The sequence below is a fragment of the Camelus dromedarius genome, chromosome 1 (genome assembly GCF_036321535.1).
Source record: "Camelus dromedarius isolate mCamDro1 chromosome 1, mCamDro1.pat, whole genome shotgun sequence".
Classification (NCBI taxonomy): domain Eukaryota; kingdom Metazoa; phylum Chordata; class Mammalia; order Artiodactyla; family Camelidae; genus Camelus; species Camelus dromedarius.
Genome location: NC_087436.1, coordinates 40,203,158 through 40,219,845, shown reverse-complemented (window position 1 = coordinate 40,219,845; position 16,688 = coordinate 40,203,158). Strand labels below are relative to the sequence as shown.

Below are 16,688 nucleotides of genomic sequence, written 5' to 3'. Positions count from 1 at the left end.
GAGCAACAACATTTTCAATATAAGACACATGTGTGCATATGTATGTGTGCCCATGTGTGTGGACGCATGACTAAATGATGTTTGGCTTTAATATTTAGAAGCTACAAGAGGACCATGTTGCAGGATTTCTTTTTTCTTATATTCCATGGTTTTTAAAATTTGATTATCCAAAGTCTATTCTTCATAGATGGTTTGGTGCTACAGTATAATGATGGTTTGGTGCTACAGTATAATGAACAGGAATACATTTTGAAAATGTAGTTGAAGAAATAATGAGATCATGCATATGCTTTTAAAAAGTCAGGTCTCCATACTCCCAACAGGGACACCATGTAGGAAGAACAAATGTCTAAACTGTAACACCAGGGAGAATTCTTACGCATTATTTACTGAAGCTACATAAAAGTAATAAAGGAAGTAATGATTCAAATACAATAAAAGAAAAATTGTGGAAATCTTCTAAACAGACCAAAGAGAATACTGAGTATCCTCAGTGGAAGCAAGGTGTGATGTGTGAGCTAACTAATTTGATAATTTTTATATACTCCAAGTTTGTCACTGAGAAATTATATTAAAATTTATAGCCAGCTATTTTAAATTGCAATGAAAAAACACTTTAGTAAATTTTAGTAATAAAAAATTAAGGACATCTTTTAGAAATGAAAAGAGGTGGATATAGTTAAAATGTTAAATTATAGTTGAAACAAAGATCATAATCATAAAATGTAATTGTAAGAATTTCATTATTTTGTACCCTGTGTTCTTTCCATTTCAAAATGTACATTATATATTTGCTATTAAAAGAATAAACAGTGAATGAACTAAGGTAATAAGAAGTGTTACAAACTATACACTTTAGAGAATGAATTTTTCAAATATTCATTTTTTTGTTCTGTATATGCAATTTACTCTTTAAATCTCTGGACTAGTAAATTTTCTTTATAACATTAGAGGCTAATACAGTAATGGTCTTCAGTATACGAAAACCTTTACATTATGTAAGCATTCTTTGAATCATTAAATTGTAAGGTATTCATTTGATAGCCTCTTATTAAACTTCTGACTATGTATATAAATTACGAATATAACTATAGATGGTTATCAATATTATATATTAAGTGGTGCAAAACATCATGCATTATTATAAAAAAATGAAGCGTAGATAGAGTGTACACCTAAGCACTTGGGATCACTGGCTGCTGCTGTTTTAACTCTTGAGTGGGAGGTGGAGTAACAGTGTAGTGGAGAGAGCATCCCCTGGGAATAACAAGAATTTCTTTAGCTATATGATACTGAAAATAAATCATATTTCCCTAGGCTATCTATGTTCTTTACATCTGTCAAATAAAAAGATGAATGGCCTCTATGACCCATTGTATGTATAAATCTTCTGAAACAGATCTTCATAGATCTACAAGAAACTATAGGGATTGTAGATATATTTTATTTTCTGCCTTGTGTTCTGGAATTCGGCTAAAAAGGTATTTGTCTGTCTTTTATTTTTGTAACTCATGCAAGGGAATAAATCCTGTATTTGAAGTCAGCTGTACACAGTGAATTATCGCCTAGAGAACATTTAAGAGCAGATTTGAGGGTGTAAAATACTGTAAAATAATAATGCAGATAAGAAAGCTTTTAGCGTAACAGATACCATGATGATGACGACCCAAATGAGGTTTCAAATTTGTGGATAAATCCTTTAACAATGTTTATCTTTTGTATTGATTTTTACATACTATGTAAAATATACTGAGATAGTTTTTGTAAATATTGAGATGACAAGTAACCATAATAAGCTATCTATATTTTACACCATGTAATTCTTGAATTGCCATTTCCTTCCTCAAAGTTACTTTATCCATATTCCAAAATATCTACGAAATGCAGAAGTTTTCTGGGAAAGTATTCTATCCTGCTATTATTTTAGAAGAGAAATAATAAGCAACCTTACTCTTTATTAATTAAGCAAAAAAGGATAGGAGAATGGCCTTAAAATTACTTCATCTCATCTTGGTTGTCAGAAGTATGAAGATTACATGTTATATATAATTTACAGTTGTACACATTGATGGTTTTATCCTCCAATGGATATATTCTGTTCTGTAAAACTCAAGCCATAGATAATTGTGTTTGGGGTTCTTAATAATAGAATTTATTTTCTCACTGAAATATCCCTTGAGGGGAGAAACACAGTATTTTATGTACATGATATGGTCATTTCCAAGTTCACTTAGTGATTTTTATTTGCTTAAAGAACTCAGCTTTCTGGGTTAAATGTTGTCTTGACAGAAAGGAAATTTTTAAAATGAAAATTGTCAGTCTAACAGTTTTAAAAGTGAAGTTATATTTAAGATGGTCTATTTCCTAGTAAATCATGATAAAGAAGAAATGTGGACATGTACCCCAGAAATATATGTGATACTGACAACATACGCCTTACCCATCACTAAATAGATTTTCCCTCGTTATTGTATGCAGTGAAGAGTCTCATAACTTTCTGTTTAGAAAAACAACTGAGTCATTTCAATGAAGAACCTGCAATGTAGATCTAATGGTTCTTTGGAATACAGAATTCTTCATCCTAGATTACATGCTAACACTGAATGGCTTTTACTCTGCCACATTGTTACACTGTAATTCAGTGTGTTTAGTTTATCCCTTTAACCTATGTTGATATTCAAAACTGAAAGAGAAGAAAAACAAATCCATAGATTTTTGGAAAAGTAAAGAGAATATTTAATTAAAACTATGCAATCCTTAAAAAGCTACTTTATATAATACTACCATTAGCATTAAATTCTACAAATAGAAATTGATCTTAGACAGTAAATCTATTTTGGTTCTGACTGACTCCAAAAAAGTTACAAATTTACACTGTACAATTTCACAGCTGAAACAAACAATAAATTTTTAAATAAATTAGAAATTATAAGCAACTGATATAGACATTAGAGACTTAGTATCACATGAAAATATCACAGCAGAAAAAAATTTTTTTTCATATGGCAAAATCAGTGAAACTACAAAAGAATCTACCTATTTTGATTATGAAATCTGGTGTTGGTTATGTGAAAAGAAAAATAAAGTCCTCAAACCTAAGTAATCAAGATATATGTATAAACCTGTGTTCTTGACTGATAGCCATTTACCTCTATAGATTAGCAGCTATAAATGAAAAATGGTTGCATTCCAAATTTCCATTTATAATTAAATTGTTTGCATCTCTACTGATAATTTTGCACAGAAAAATTGTGCTGTTACATAATTCATAATGCAGCCAAAAAGGAAATCTTAGAATATTATATTACTAATGAGCATGTATCCTTTAGAACCACCATTTGTTATATAGTGTTTATAGTTCATATTAATCAAAACGCGGAATCTCAACTTTAGTTAGATTCTAACTTCTTGAGCTAGGGAGACTTTAGAAAATGTCTTATTGGGGATGTAGGTTATCATCCTGCTGGTATGCTCATTAATGAGTTAAATTAATTTTTAAGCAAATTCAGCCTAAGTGTTATGATAACACGGTTTGTAACTTTTTTTTTTTTTTTTTCAGCTGTTTAGAAAGCAAAACACCAGCCAAGCCACAGGAGAAGGGCATGTGCTCATGTCAGCAAACTCAAGTCATCCTACTCCTGGAGCCAGAATGGAGCTGAAAAAGCTTCCAGATAATTCTAGCTCCCAGCATTCAAGTCAACTCCAGGCTTTGATTCTTCCTATGGGAGGCTCCAGACTTCATGGAGGAAACAGTCATCCTCATCATTCATCCCCTCTCCAAATCTCTGAAACACAGAATTGGTAAGCATAAAAAATGTTTCTTTTAAAGGGCTAAATTTTGGGCAAACATAACTGGTCTATGAGTTTACCGTTGATAAAAGACTTACTTCTCACTTAATGAAAGTAAAATATTTTTCTAACTCTAGGTATATACTTTAAATGATCTTATACTACAGTAATAAGATAAAATAAATGATCTATCTTATCAGTATCCACACTAATAAGGCTAACCCAATTTTAACATAAAAAAGAGATGAATGCCACCCTGATTCACACCAAAAAATTCTATTAATATTTTAAATGTGCCCGGGTGAATGATACAGAAACAGAAAAACTTCTCCAGAAACTACTAGCTCAGAATCATTTTTCTGTTAGAATCCAAGTACACACTATGCATTGGAATCTTTAGAGAAATCAAACTAATTGGATAATTGAGGTTTAAATTTTAAAAAGAGCTGTATGTCTTTCCCTTTTTATCAGATTGTATATTTTAATTTTTAAAATAAGATTTGTGTGTTTTTCATGAAGAGGTTAGGTAATCTGAATGTCCTGTCTTATACTTGTTTATAGATCATATAAGCCAATACTATTATTATATATTACTTAAAGTTAACAGTAGTGTATAATTTATTTATATTGAATTATTCTGGTAAGTTTTAATATTAGTGGTAATTATATACAATAGTGTTTGTGCTTAAATATAATTTCCAAGATCTTTAATTGACTTTAAGACTGTTATTTCTAAGCTTGTTATTTTAAGATTTTATTTTGTCATCTTTCTTTTTAAATACCTTTCTGTTATAATTATAGAAAGTATCATTTATCATTCAGTTGGATTTATTTGCTTTTATCAGTTTTTACTGAGGTATTGCTGACATGGTGTATTTGTTTCAGATGTACTACACAATGATTAAATATTTGTACATTTTACAAAATGATCACCAAAATAAGTCTAGTTAACATCTGTCACCATACATGGTTACAAATTTTTTTTTGTTATGAGAACTTTTAAATCCTTTCTCTTAGCGACTTTCAAATATGCAATACAGTATTATTACCTGTAGTCACGATTCTGTACACCACCTTTATCCTTCTCATCCACCGCCCCTGTCTCCCAACTTCTGGCAAACATCCAAACATTAATCTCTTCTCTATATCTATGAGCATGGGTGTTCTGGGGTTTTTTGAGGCTTTTGTTTGTTTGTTTTGTATTGGTTTTAGATTCCACATATAAGTGAGATCATATGGTATTTGTCTTTCTCTGTTTAACTTACTTGACTTAGCATAATGCCCTCAAGGTCCATTCATGTTGTCACAAATGGCAAGATTTCCTTTTTTTTAGACTGAATAATAAATAAAATATATTTGTGTGTATATGTGTGTATATGTGTGTGTATATATGTATGAGAATCACTTCCAGCTGTGTCATTAAAGTTGTGTATGTCCATCTCTGCACATGCCTACACCAAGTGACTGTTTTCCCTCTGTAGAAATGCCAACACCATCTATCGTGGTAGAGCTCTTAGAATCAAAGACAGTCTGCTGTGATAATATATATAATCACAACTTCCTTATCCATTGAGGGCATGTCTGTTGTTTTCATATCTTGGCTATTATAAATAATGGATCAGTAAATATGGGGCAATTATATTTTTGAGTTATTGTCTTCATTTGCTTTGGATAAATACCAAGAAATAAAATTGCTGGGTCATATGGTAGTTCTTTAATTTTCTGAGAAACTTCCGCACTGTTTTCTATAGGGGCTGTACCAATTTACACTCACATTAACAGTGCATAGGGGTTCCCTCTCACAACATCCTTGTCAAAACTTGTCATTTCTTTTTTTTTGATAATAGTCACCCTAGCCGGTGTGAGGTGATATTTCATTGTAGTTTTGATTTGCATTTGTCTAATGATTAATGTGGCTGAGCCTCTTTTTTTTAATTGAAGTATAGTCAGTGTCAATTTCTGGTGTATATCATAAGGTCCTAGTCATGCATATACATACATATATTGACTTTTCATATTCTTTCTCATTAAAGGTTATTACAAGATATTGAATATAGTTCCCTGTGCTATACAGAAGAAATTTGATTTTTATCTATTTTTATATATAGTGGTTAACATTTGCAAATCTCAAATTCCAAAATTTATCCCTTCCTACCCCCTTTCCCCTAGTAACCATAAGATTGTTTACTATGTCTGTGAGTCTGTTTATGTTATGTAGATGAGTTCATAGTGGCCTCTTTTTTCTTTTTATAGATTACACATATGAGTGATACCATATGGTCTTTTTCTTTCTTTTTTGGCTTACTTCACTTAAAATGACGATCTCCAGGCCTATCTATGTTGCTGCAAATGGAATTTTCTTATTCTTTTTGTGGCTGAGTAGTATTCCATTCTATAAATATACCACAGCTTCTTTATCCAGTATCTGTCCATGGCCATTTAGGTTGCTTCCATGTTTTGGCTATTGTATACAGTGCTACTATGAACACTGGCATGCATGTATCTTTTCAAATTAGACTTCCCTCCAGGTATATGTGGGATTGCTGGATCATATAATAAGTCTATTTTCAGTTTTTTGAGGAATCTCTATACTGTTTTCTATAATGGCTGCACTAAACTACATTCCCACCAGCAGTGTAGGAGGGTTCCCTTTTCTCTACACCCTATCCAGCATTTATCATTTGTGGACTTTTGAATGATGGCCATTCTGACTAATGTGAGGTGATACCTCATTGTAATTTTGATTTTCATTTCTCTGATAATTAGTGACATTGAGATTTTTTTCATCTGCCTATTGGCCATTTGTATGTCTTCACTGGAGAACCTGCTTCAGTCTTCTGCCCATTTTTGGATTGGGTTGGTTTTTTTTGTTAATAAATTGTATGAGCTGTTTATATATTCTAGAAATTAAGCCTTTGTTAGTTGCATCATTTGCAAATATTTTCTCCCATCCCATAGGTTGTCATTTTGTTTTACTTATGATTTCCTTTGCTGTGCAAATGTGTATAAGTTTAATTAGGTCCCATCTGTTTATTTTTGCTTTTATTTCTATTGCCTGGGTAGACATCCCTAGGAGAACATTGCTAAGATTTATGTCAGAGAATGATTCATGTACCTGTTGGCCATCTGTATGTTTTCTTTAGAAAAATGTCTGTTCAGGTCCTCTGCCAATATTTTAATCAGATCTTTTGGGGACTTTGGGGTTTTTTTTGTTTTGTTTTGTTTTGTTTTTTGCTACTGACTTGTATGAGTTCTTTATATATTTTGGATATTAACCCCTTATCAGATACATGACTTGCAAATACTTTCTCCCATTCAGTATGTTGACTTCATTTTGTGAATGCTTTCTTTTGCTGTGCATAAGCTTTTTAGTGAGGTGTAGTCCCAACTGTTTATTTTTGTTATTGCTACCTTTGCTCTTGGTATCATATTTTTAAAAATCATCACCAAGACTCTAATTTATCTTGAGTTAATTTCTGTGTATAATGTAACAGTGGTCCAGTTTCATTCTTTTACATGTGGCTGTCCAGTTTTCCCAACACCATCTATTAGACTATTAGTTACCTAATGTATATTTTTGGCCCCTTTATTATAAATTAGTTGACCATATGTGCATGGGTTTATTTCTAGGCTTCCTATTCAGTTCCATAGATCTGTTTTTAATACCAATATCATACTGTTTTGATTACTACAGCTTTGTAATATAGTTTGAGGTCATGAAACATGATGCCTCCAGTTTTGTTCTTCCTTAGAATTGGTTTGGGTATTCAGGGTATTTTTTACCATAATGTTTTAAAATTTGAGTACTGATATTATCCCAGATTTTTATATAAAAAGTTTCATAAGGAGAGTGATTTTATTTTAAAATTTTAGAGAATAGTTTAGATTAAATTATGAATTACAAAAAAGTACTTTGTTCTAAAATTTATGCTTAATATGTAAAAGCACAATTATAGACATTTCATATAAAAGTCAAATAGTGTACATAAACTTGTGAAATTTTACTTAAAAATGAGATATACTTTTGATACAAATCCAAAATAATATAAATAGGATAGAAACAATAATTGAGGATGTATTAAATATTATGATAATTTTGTCTATAAATATGAGCTATAATTTATTTAAGTGAAATTAAAACAATTGAATATTTGTACTATGTAAAAACATGACTTAATATAAATAAGTCAAAGAAGTATGTATGTGTAGGTATATTTATACTTATGAAATTTAAGTTACTTAACTTCACAAGTCTTACAGTTTTTATATTTTACCCTTATCCTAACCTGGTATTTCTAGCAATGCCTACAGAAGTTTTTATCTACTATGAAAACAAAATTCAACATTCATAAGTGTTTCTAATTGGCCTATGAATATAATGATTAATTTTTATTTACATTGCTCTTTAATAAATTTTGTGAAGATTCAGGTAATGTATTACTTAAAAGAAATGAGTGTGATATTTTGGTATTACTACCATGCTTTTGGCAATATACATTAGTTTAGCCATCCATTATTCATTGATTCACTCATTTAACAAATAAATATTAAGCATCTACCATGCGGTAGGCACTGTTATTAGGACATGATATTAACCAATGAACAAAATTTGTGTTTATGTTACATTGGATCCATTCCTCACATGTAGCTGCTAAAAAAGACCAACCCAACCTGGCCACTACCACTACAAAAAAAATTATTTTCATTTAAGACTGTTCAAATTAAGACTGTGCCAAATAACCTGCATTAATGAACTCCCCACAACTCTATTTAAAAGTCCAGCCTTAAGGATCATGCACATCTGTCTTTAAGCATTTTCATCAGGTGAATATTCTAGTCATAATTTTTTCTCATACCAGTGAAGCCTATTATTTGGCATTTATTAAAAATTACATTTTCTACATATAATGCTCCATCTTCTGTTATCTTCCCAATTTCTTTCACTTAACTGTTTAAAGCCTTCAGTGGTATCTTGATGATCTTCAATATACCAGGAGGAATGACTCAGGATTTCCATCTGCTACCATGCTACCAAAGAGCACCCATAGAGTGCTGAATATTAAACAAAGAATAAGCTCTCTTCTTAATAAACAAGAAAGGTACGTCTAAAAAAGCAAGATGAATAAAGCCATCTGCTTGAAGTCATTGATGTGAACTAGAAAAAAGACAAAATCATAATCTGTCATTGGCATTAGCAAAACCTTGGTTTCAATTCTATTACTATGATTAGTAATTGTATGACTACAATTGCAGTCAATTACCCACTAAATTTCACTTTGCTTATCAGGAAAAAATAAATAATAGCAACTATCTCATAATGTAGGTTTCATAATTATATACATAATACACTATTTTATATTTAGGTATAGTTGATTTACAATATTATGTTTCAGGTGTACAAAATAGTGATTGACAAATTTTAAAGGTTACACTCCTGTTACAGTTCTTATAAAATATTGGCTTTATTCCTTGTGCTGTACATGATATCCTTGTAACATATATTTTATACTTGGCATTTCGTAGTTCTTAATTTCCTAACCCTATCTTGACCCTCCCCACTTCCCTCTCCCTACTGGTAACCACTTGTTTGTTCTCCATAGGTCTGAAGTCTGTTTCATTTTTACTGTATTTACAAGTTTGTCTTATTTTTTTTAGATTTCACATATAAGTGATATCATACAGTATTTATCTTTCTCTGTCTGATTTATTTCATAAGCATAATACTTCCAAGTCCATCCATGTTGTTGCGAATGGCAAAATTTCATTCTTTTCTGTGGTTGAGTAGTATATCAGTGTATATAAACATATCACATCTTCTTTATCCATTCATCTCTTGATGGACATTTAACTTGCTCCCATGTCTTTTTTTTTAATTTATTTTTAATTTTTTAAATTTATTTTGATTTTGTTTTTCTTGAGGGGAGGAGAGAGGTAATTAGGTTTGTTTATTTATTATTAATTTTTATTTAACAGTTACTAAGGATCAAACCCATGACCCTGTGCATGCTAAGCATGCACTCTACCACTGAGCTATATCCATCCCCTCTCCTTTCATGTCTTGGCTGTTGTAAATAGTGCTGCTATGAGCATTGGAAGCATATATGTTTTCAAATTAAAGTTTTGTCTGGATATATGCCCAGGAGTGGGATCACTGGATCATATGACAACTCTATTTTTAGTATTTTGAGAAACCTCCATACTGTTTTCCATTGTGGCTGCACCAATGTACACTCCCACCAACAATGTACAAGGGTTTCCTTTTCTCCACATCCTCTCCAACATTTGTTATCTGTAGACTTGTTGATGATAGCCATTCTGACAGATATGAGGTAATATCTTGTTGTTTTGAATTGCCTATCTATAATAATTATCAATGTTGAGCATGTTTTCATGTCTCTGTTAGTCATCTGTATGTTTTCTTTGGAAAAATATGCATTCAGATCTGCTACTCATTTTTGATTGGGTTGTTTATTTTTTGATATTGAGTAATATGAGCTGTTTATATATTTTGAATATTAACCCCTCATCAGTCAAATCATTTGCAAATATTTTCTTTCATTCTGTAGGTAGTCTTTTGGTTTTGTCATTGATTCCTTTCCTTCTGCTGTGCAGAAGATTTTAAGTTTAATTAGGTCCCATGTATTTAATTTTGCACTTATTTCTTTTTCCTTAAGAGGCAAATCCAAAAAGATACTGCTTTGATTTATGTTGCGGTGTTCTGCCTTATTTCTCTTCCAGTAGTTTTATGATTTTAGGTCTTACATTCAGGTCTTTAATTCATTTTTAATTTACTTTTGTATATACTGTTAGGAAATGTTCTAATTTCATTGTTTTACATTGTAGCTGTCCAGTTTTCCCAGAAACACTTGTTGACAAGACTGTCTTTTCTCCATTGAATATTCTTGTTTCTTCTGTTAATAGATTAAATGACCATAAGTGCATGGGTTTATTTCTGAACTATCTATTCTGTTCCATTGTTCTGTGTGTCTGTCTTTGTGCCAGCCCCATTCTGCTTCGATTAATGTAACTTTGTAGTAGAGTATAGTCTGAAGTCAGAAGGATAATACTTTCAGCTTTATCTTTTTTCTCAAGATTGCTTTTGCAATTGTTCGTCTTTTGTGAGTCCATAAGAGTTTTAGGATTATTTATACTAGCTCTATGAAAACCATCATGGGTGTTTTGATAGAGATTGCATTAAATTTGTAGATTGCCTTGGGGAGTATGGCCATTTTACAGTATTAATTCTTCTCATCAAAAAGCATAGGATTTCTTTCCATTTCTTTGTATCATCTTCAATTTATTTCATCAGTGTTTTACAGTTTTAGAGTATAGATCTCTCACCTCCTACATTAAGTTTATTCCTAGGTATTCTTTATGTGATTTTATTCATGACTTTTTACTTTCTCTTTTGGATATTTCATTATTAGTATATGGAAATGCAGCAGATTTCACTATCTTAATCTTCTATCTTGCAAATTTCTGAATTCACTTAATAGTTCTAATAGTTTTGGGGTGGAGACTTTAGAGTTTTCTATTAAAGTAAGTCATCTGCAAATAGTGGCAGTTTTACCTGTTCCCTTCCAATGTGAATGCCTTTTATTTTTCTTGTCTGATTACTATGGCTAGGACTTCCAATACTATGTTAAATTGAAGTGGTGAGAGTGGGCATCTTTGTCTTGTTCCTGAACTTAAAGGAAAGGCTTTCAGCTTTTTAAAAATGTGTATGATGTTGGCTGTGAATTTGTCATAAATGGTTTTTATTATATAGAGTTAAGTTCCCTCTAGACTCACTTTGATTAGAGTTTCTATCATGAATGGATGATAAATTTTGTCAAATGTTTTTCTGCATCTGTTGAGATGGTTGTGTGATTTTTATTCTTCCTTTTGTTAATGTGGTGTATCGTACAAATTGATTTATGAATGGTGAGCCATCCTTATGACCCTGGAATAAATCCAACTTGATAGTGTATGAACTTTTTAATATATTGTTGGATGCAGTTTACTAGTATTTTGTTGAGAATTTTTTCTCCTATATTTATAATTTTCTTTTTTGTAGTATCTTTGTCTGGTTTTGGCATCAGGATAACAGTGGTCTCCTGGTAGGAACTGGAGATGTTTCTATCTGCTTCAATTTTTTTGAAATTGTTTTACAAGAATAGATATTCATTTTTCTTTATATATTTGGTAGTATTCCCCTGTGAAGCCATCTAGTCCTGGACTTTTGTGTGCTGGGAGTTTTTAAATTACATATTCAATTTCACTACTAGTGATTGGTCTGTTCAAATTGTCCCTTCTTGATTCAGTCTTGGCAGGTTGTATGTTTCTAGAAATCTGTCCATTTCTTCTAGGTTGTCTAATTTGTTGGCATGTAATTGTTCATAGTTTTCTCTTATGATTTATTTGTATTTCTGTGGTATCAGTTGTTATTTCTCCTCTTATGCCTTATTTTGTTTTTGTTTTTGAGTCTTCTCTCTTTTCTTCTGATATGTCTGGCTAAAGGCTTATCAATTTTGTTAATCTTTTCAAAAACATGCTCTTGGTTTTATTTCTTTTCTAATTTTTTTTCCCTATTTCTTTTCTGATCTTTGTTATTCTCTTTATTCTGCTGACTTTGGGCTTTGTTCTTTTTCTAATTATTTTAGAAGGTAAGTTAGGTTGTTTGAGATTTTTCTTGTTTTCTGAGGAAGGCCTGTATCGCTATGAACTTTCATCTTAGAGCCACTTCTGGGCTGCATCCCTTAGACTTTAGAATGCTGTGTTTTCACTTTAATTTATCTACAGGTATTTTCTTATTTCAAATATGATTTCTATACTCATACATTGAGTTTTCAAAAGTATGTTGTTTAGTCTTCAAGTATTTGATCTTTTCTCATTTTTTCTTAGAGTTCTATAGTTGAAATCTAGTTTCATATTGTTGTGGTCAGAAAAAAAAAATGCTTGCTATAATATCTGTCCTTTTAAATTTGTTGAGATTTGTTTTATGGCCTAGCATGTGATCCATCCTGTAGAACATTCCATGTGCACTTGAAAAATGTGTATTCTTCTGTTTTGGGGTACAATGTCCTCTAGATACTTATTAAATCCAACTGGTCTATTGTATCATTTAGGACCACTGTCACCTTACTGATTTTATGTCTGGATAATCTGTCCATTTATATCAGTGGGGCATTCAAGTCTACTGTTACTGTATTATTGTCAAGTCCTCCTTATACGTCTGTTAGTATTTGCTTCATATATTTAGGTGCTTCTGTATTGGATTTGTATATGTTAATGAATGTAATATATCCTCTCCTTGTATTGATTCTTTTATCATTATATAATGCCTTTTTTTGTCTCTTGTTGTAGTTTTCACTTTACAGTCTATTTTGTCTGGTAGGAGTATTGCTCTCCCCACTTTCTTGTCATTTTCATTTGCAGGAGGTATCTATCCATCCCCTCACTTTCAGTCTCTGTGGGTCTAGCTCTGAGGTGAGTCTTCTGCAGGCAGTATATTGAAGGGTCTTGGATTTTTTTAATCCATTTAGTCACCCTATGTCTTCTGATCAGAGCATTTAGTCCACTGACATTGAAAGTAATTGCCATTTTTATTACTTGTTTTCAGTTTTCCCTTTTCATTTCTTTCTTTTTTTCTTCCCTTTAGGTTTGATGATCTCCTTAGTAGTACACTTGTGATTCTTTCATTTTGTTTTTTGTATAGCTATAGGTTTTTGATTTGTGGTTCAATGGATTCATGTATGTTGACCCATAATGTTTAAAACTAGTAGTAATTTAAGCTCAAATACATCGTAAGATATCTACATTCTTTACTACCTTCCCGCACGTTTTGGGGTTTTGTCTTCATATTTTACATCTTTCATGCTCATCTCTTAACTGTTTACTGTAGTTAGAGTTGCTTTTATTCTTTTAATCTACATATCTTCAATTCTTACTATATATTTGCCTTTTTAATTGGGATTTTTCTTTTCCTATAGATTCTTACTACTTTTCCATTTAGAGAAACCCTTCAACATTTCTTTTAGAGTAGGTTTAGTATTGATAAATTCTTTTAGTTTTTGCTTGCCTGAGAAATTTTTTCACTCTCTGTTCTAAATAATAATGTTGCTGGGTGGAGTATCCTAAGTTCTAAGTTTTTCCCTTTCTTTGGGACTTTGAATATATCGTGTCACTCTCTTCAGGCTTGCAAAATTTCTGCAGAGATGATAGCCTTATGGGGATTGCCTTGTATGTGGTTCTTTGTTTTTCTCTTGCTGCCTTTAGAATTCTCTCTTTATCTTTTGCCATTTTAATCATGAGATACCTTGGTGTGTGGATCTCTTTGGGGTCATCTTGTTTGGGACCCTCTATTCTTTCTGTGCTTGGATATGTTTCCTTCTTCTGCATTGGGATGTTTTCATGCATAATTTCTTCAACTACATTTATGATCCTGTCCCTCTTCTTCTTCTGGAACCTCTATATTGTGAATGTTATAATGCCTAATGTTGTTCTAAAGATCTCTTAGATTGCTTTCATTTTGTAAATTTCATTTTCTTTCTCCTGTTCTGATTGGTTGATTTCTGTTATTCTGTCTTTCAAACCACTTATGTGTTCTGCTGTATCACTTAATCTCCTTTTCATTCCTTCTAGTGTGTTTCAGCTATGAAATTGTTTTTATGGTTTATTTATATTTCCTGGTTCTTTGAAAAATATTCAGTGTTTAGATCAATTCTTTTTACTAATTCAGTTAACATTTTTATTACCACATTTTGAGTTCTTTATTGGTAATTATTTATTTCTGTTTCATAGTTTTTCAGGGTTTTTTTTTTCTTGCTCTTTCAATTGAGAGTAGTTACTTTGCCTTTTCATCTTAACTTTCTCTGCCTTTATGAATTTATGTGAAATGGTTACTTATTATGGTCTTGAAGGGGTTTTCATCCCCTTCAAGGTGAGTGCATCCCTATGCAGACTGCCCAGTGCTTTTGGTGGAAGGGCTGGATTTGGTACAGATGCCAGTTAAGTCTTTGCTCAGGATGTGCTGGCAACTCTCACCTTGGTAGTGGGTGGGGTTGGAGGTGGAGTGGTTAGAAACTGGCAATGGTGTGAAGTGGGACTATGTCTCTGGTTAGTGACTGTCATTACCTCCTCAGGGATAGGATCTGATCCCAAGTTGCTAACAGAGCACTGAGCATTGGACTTGGGCTAGCTCTGTTTCCTTTAAGTGTAGGATTTTTCCTCTCCCTGTACCAGGATCTTTGCCTCAGTAGAGGGGAGTGCTGAAGCAAGAAGAGCCTGTATGCATTCAGAGGTCTGATGCACTGCTTGTGTAGGTGTCTTCAGCTCTGCTCAAATGCAGCCCATAGTCGAGCTGGTCCTGGCCGTCACATGTCCAGTGCCATACTGTATGGTATGATCTGAGTAGGACTGGAGCATTTTCTTGGTTTGAGTTGGGTGTACTAGGCTGAGGCATACTGTGAGGTAGTCATGGAAACCTGTCAGCCTCTAGAGCACACCTCTCTGAAATGTTTAAGGAACAATATATCCCTTTGTGTCTCATAGCTGATCACTGTCCCCAGCTTTCACTACTCCCATCTTGCTCTAGCACCACTCTGCACATGAGGCAGGGCCCATATGATTTCTCTGCATGTATAGTTCCTCATGAGTAGAATCCAAGCTTCTTCAGTCTTTCTGTCTGTCCCATAATTTCTTCAACTAGCCAAGGGGCTTGTCTCCTCCATGTAGGACCCCAGAACTGGGATGCCCAGTCTATGGCTTAATCCACTAACTCCCCTGGGTAAGTGTCTGCCAGTTCAATCTTCATTTTCCTCTGAGTCCCCTCCCAGGAGCATAGGTCTGACCTGATCACTTTTCTTCCCTTCCTACCCAATTATGTGTGTATCTTTTTTACCGTCTCGGTCATACAGGAGTCTTTCTGCCAGCTTCATTAGTTTCCAGTGAGGATTGTTCCACATGTAGATTATTTTTGATGTGTTTGTCGGGGGAGGTGAGTTCCACACCCTCTTATTCCACATCTTGATTACCCTCACTATGTCTTTTCAGTGGGGTATATAGTCTATATTTTCATCTAAAGTAATAATTTATAGAAAAAATTTATTGTCACCTTGTTTTTTTCTCATGATTTTTTTAGTTCTTTTTTTTTGGAGGGGGGTTCTTTTCCTTTTTTTTTTTTTTTTGCTATTGATATGCTTTGATTCTTTTCTTTTTCTTTTGTGTAACTTCTGTAGCTATTTTATGTGTGTATGGTTACCTTGGGACTTACATTGTTGTTATAGGATATTTCATTTATTTTAAGCTGATAACAAACTTAAGTTCAATTCCATACAAAAACTCTGTTAATGTCTCATCTATCCACATTTTAGGTGTTGTCACAATTAACATCTATTTATGTTGTGTATCTTTAACATTTTAGTTATAGTTATTTTTAATACTTTTATACTAGGATTAAGTTATCTACCCACCACCATTTCAGTAATGTAATATTCTGTAATATTTTGTATTGGGCTGGTCTAGTGGTTATGAACTCCTTCAGTTTTTGTTTGTATGGGAAAGTCTTTATCACTCCTTTATTTTGGAAGGACAGTTTTGCTAGATACTGTATTTTTGGTTGGCATTCTTTTCCTTTCAGCCTTTGAATATATCACCCATTCACTTTTGGCTTGCAAAATTTCTGCTAAAAATTATTTCCATGATGTTATGGAGATCCCCTTGTATGTGACAAGTTGCTGTCCTCTTTTTGTTTACAAAATTCTCTGTCTTTGACTTGATAATTTCTTTGGGTTTTTATTATTTGATTACATTTCAGCTAGCTATTTGTATCTATATGTTAATTTCCATACCCAGATTTGGGAAGTTTTCAGCCATTTTTTTGGAATAAGCTTTCTGGTCCTTTCCTCTCCTTCTCAAAT

General features: G+C 32.4%; 1 long non-coding RNA gene across 2 annotated transcripts in view; it reads right to left on the bottom strand.

Moving 5' to 3' along the window:
* Positions 1–2,923: 2,923 nt before the first annotated feature.
* LOC105093636 (uncharacterized) overlaps positions 2,924–16,688 on the bottom strand; it is a 697,614-nt gene continuing 683,849 nt past the window's right edge. The window contains exons 20-21 of one of the 2 annotated variants that reach the window (XR_010377608.1): positions 8,739–8,944; positions 2,924–3,785 (exon numbers count right to left, since the gene is read on the bottom strand). This is a non-coding gene — a long non-coding RNA (uncharacterized LOC105093636). The remainder of the gene's footprint in view (positions 3,786–8,738; positions 8,945–16,688) is intronic. The other variant, XR_010377607.1, reaches the window with a different exon arrangement.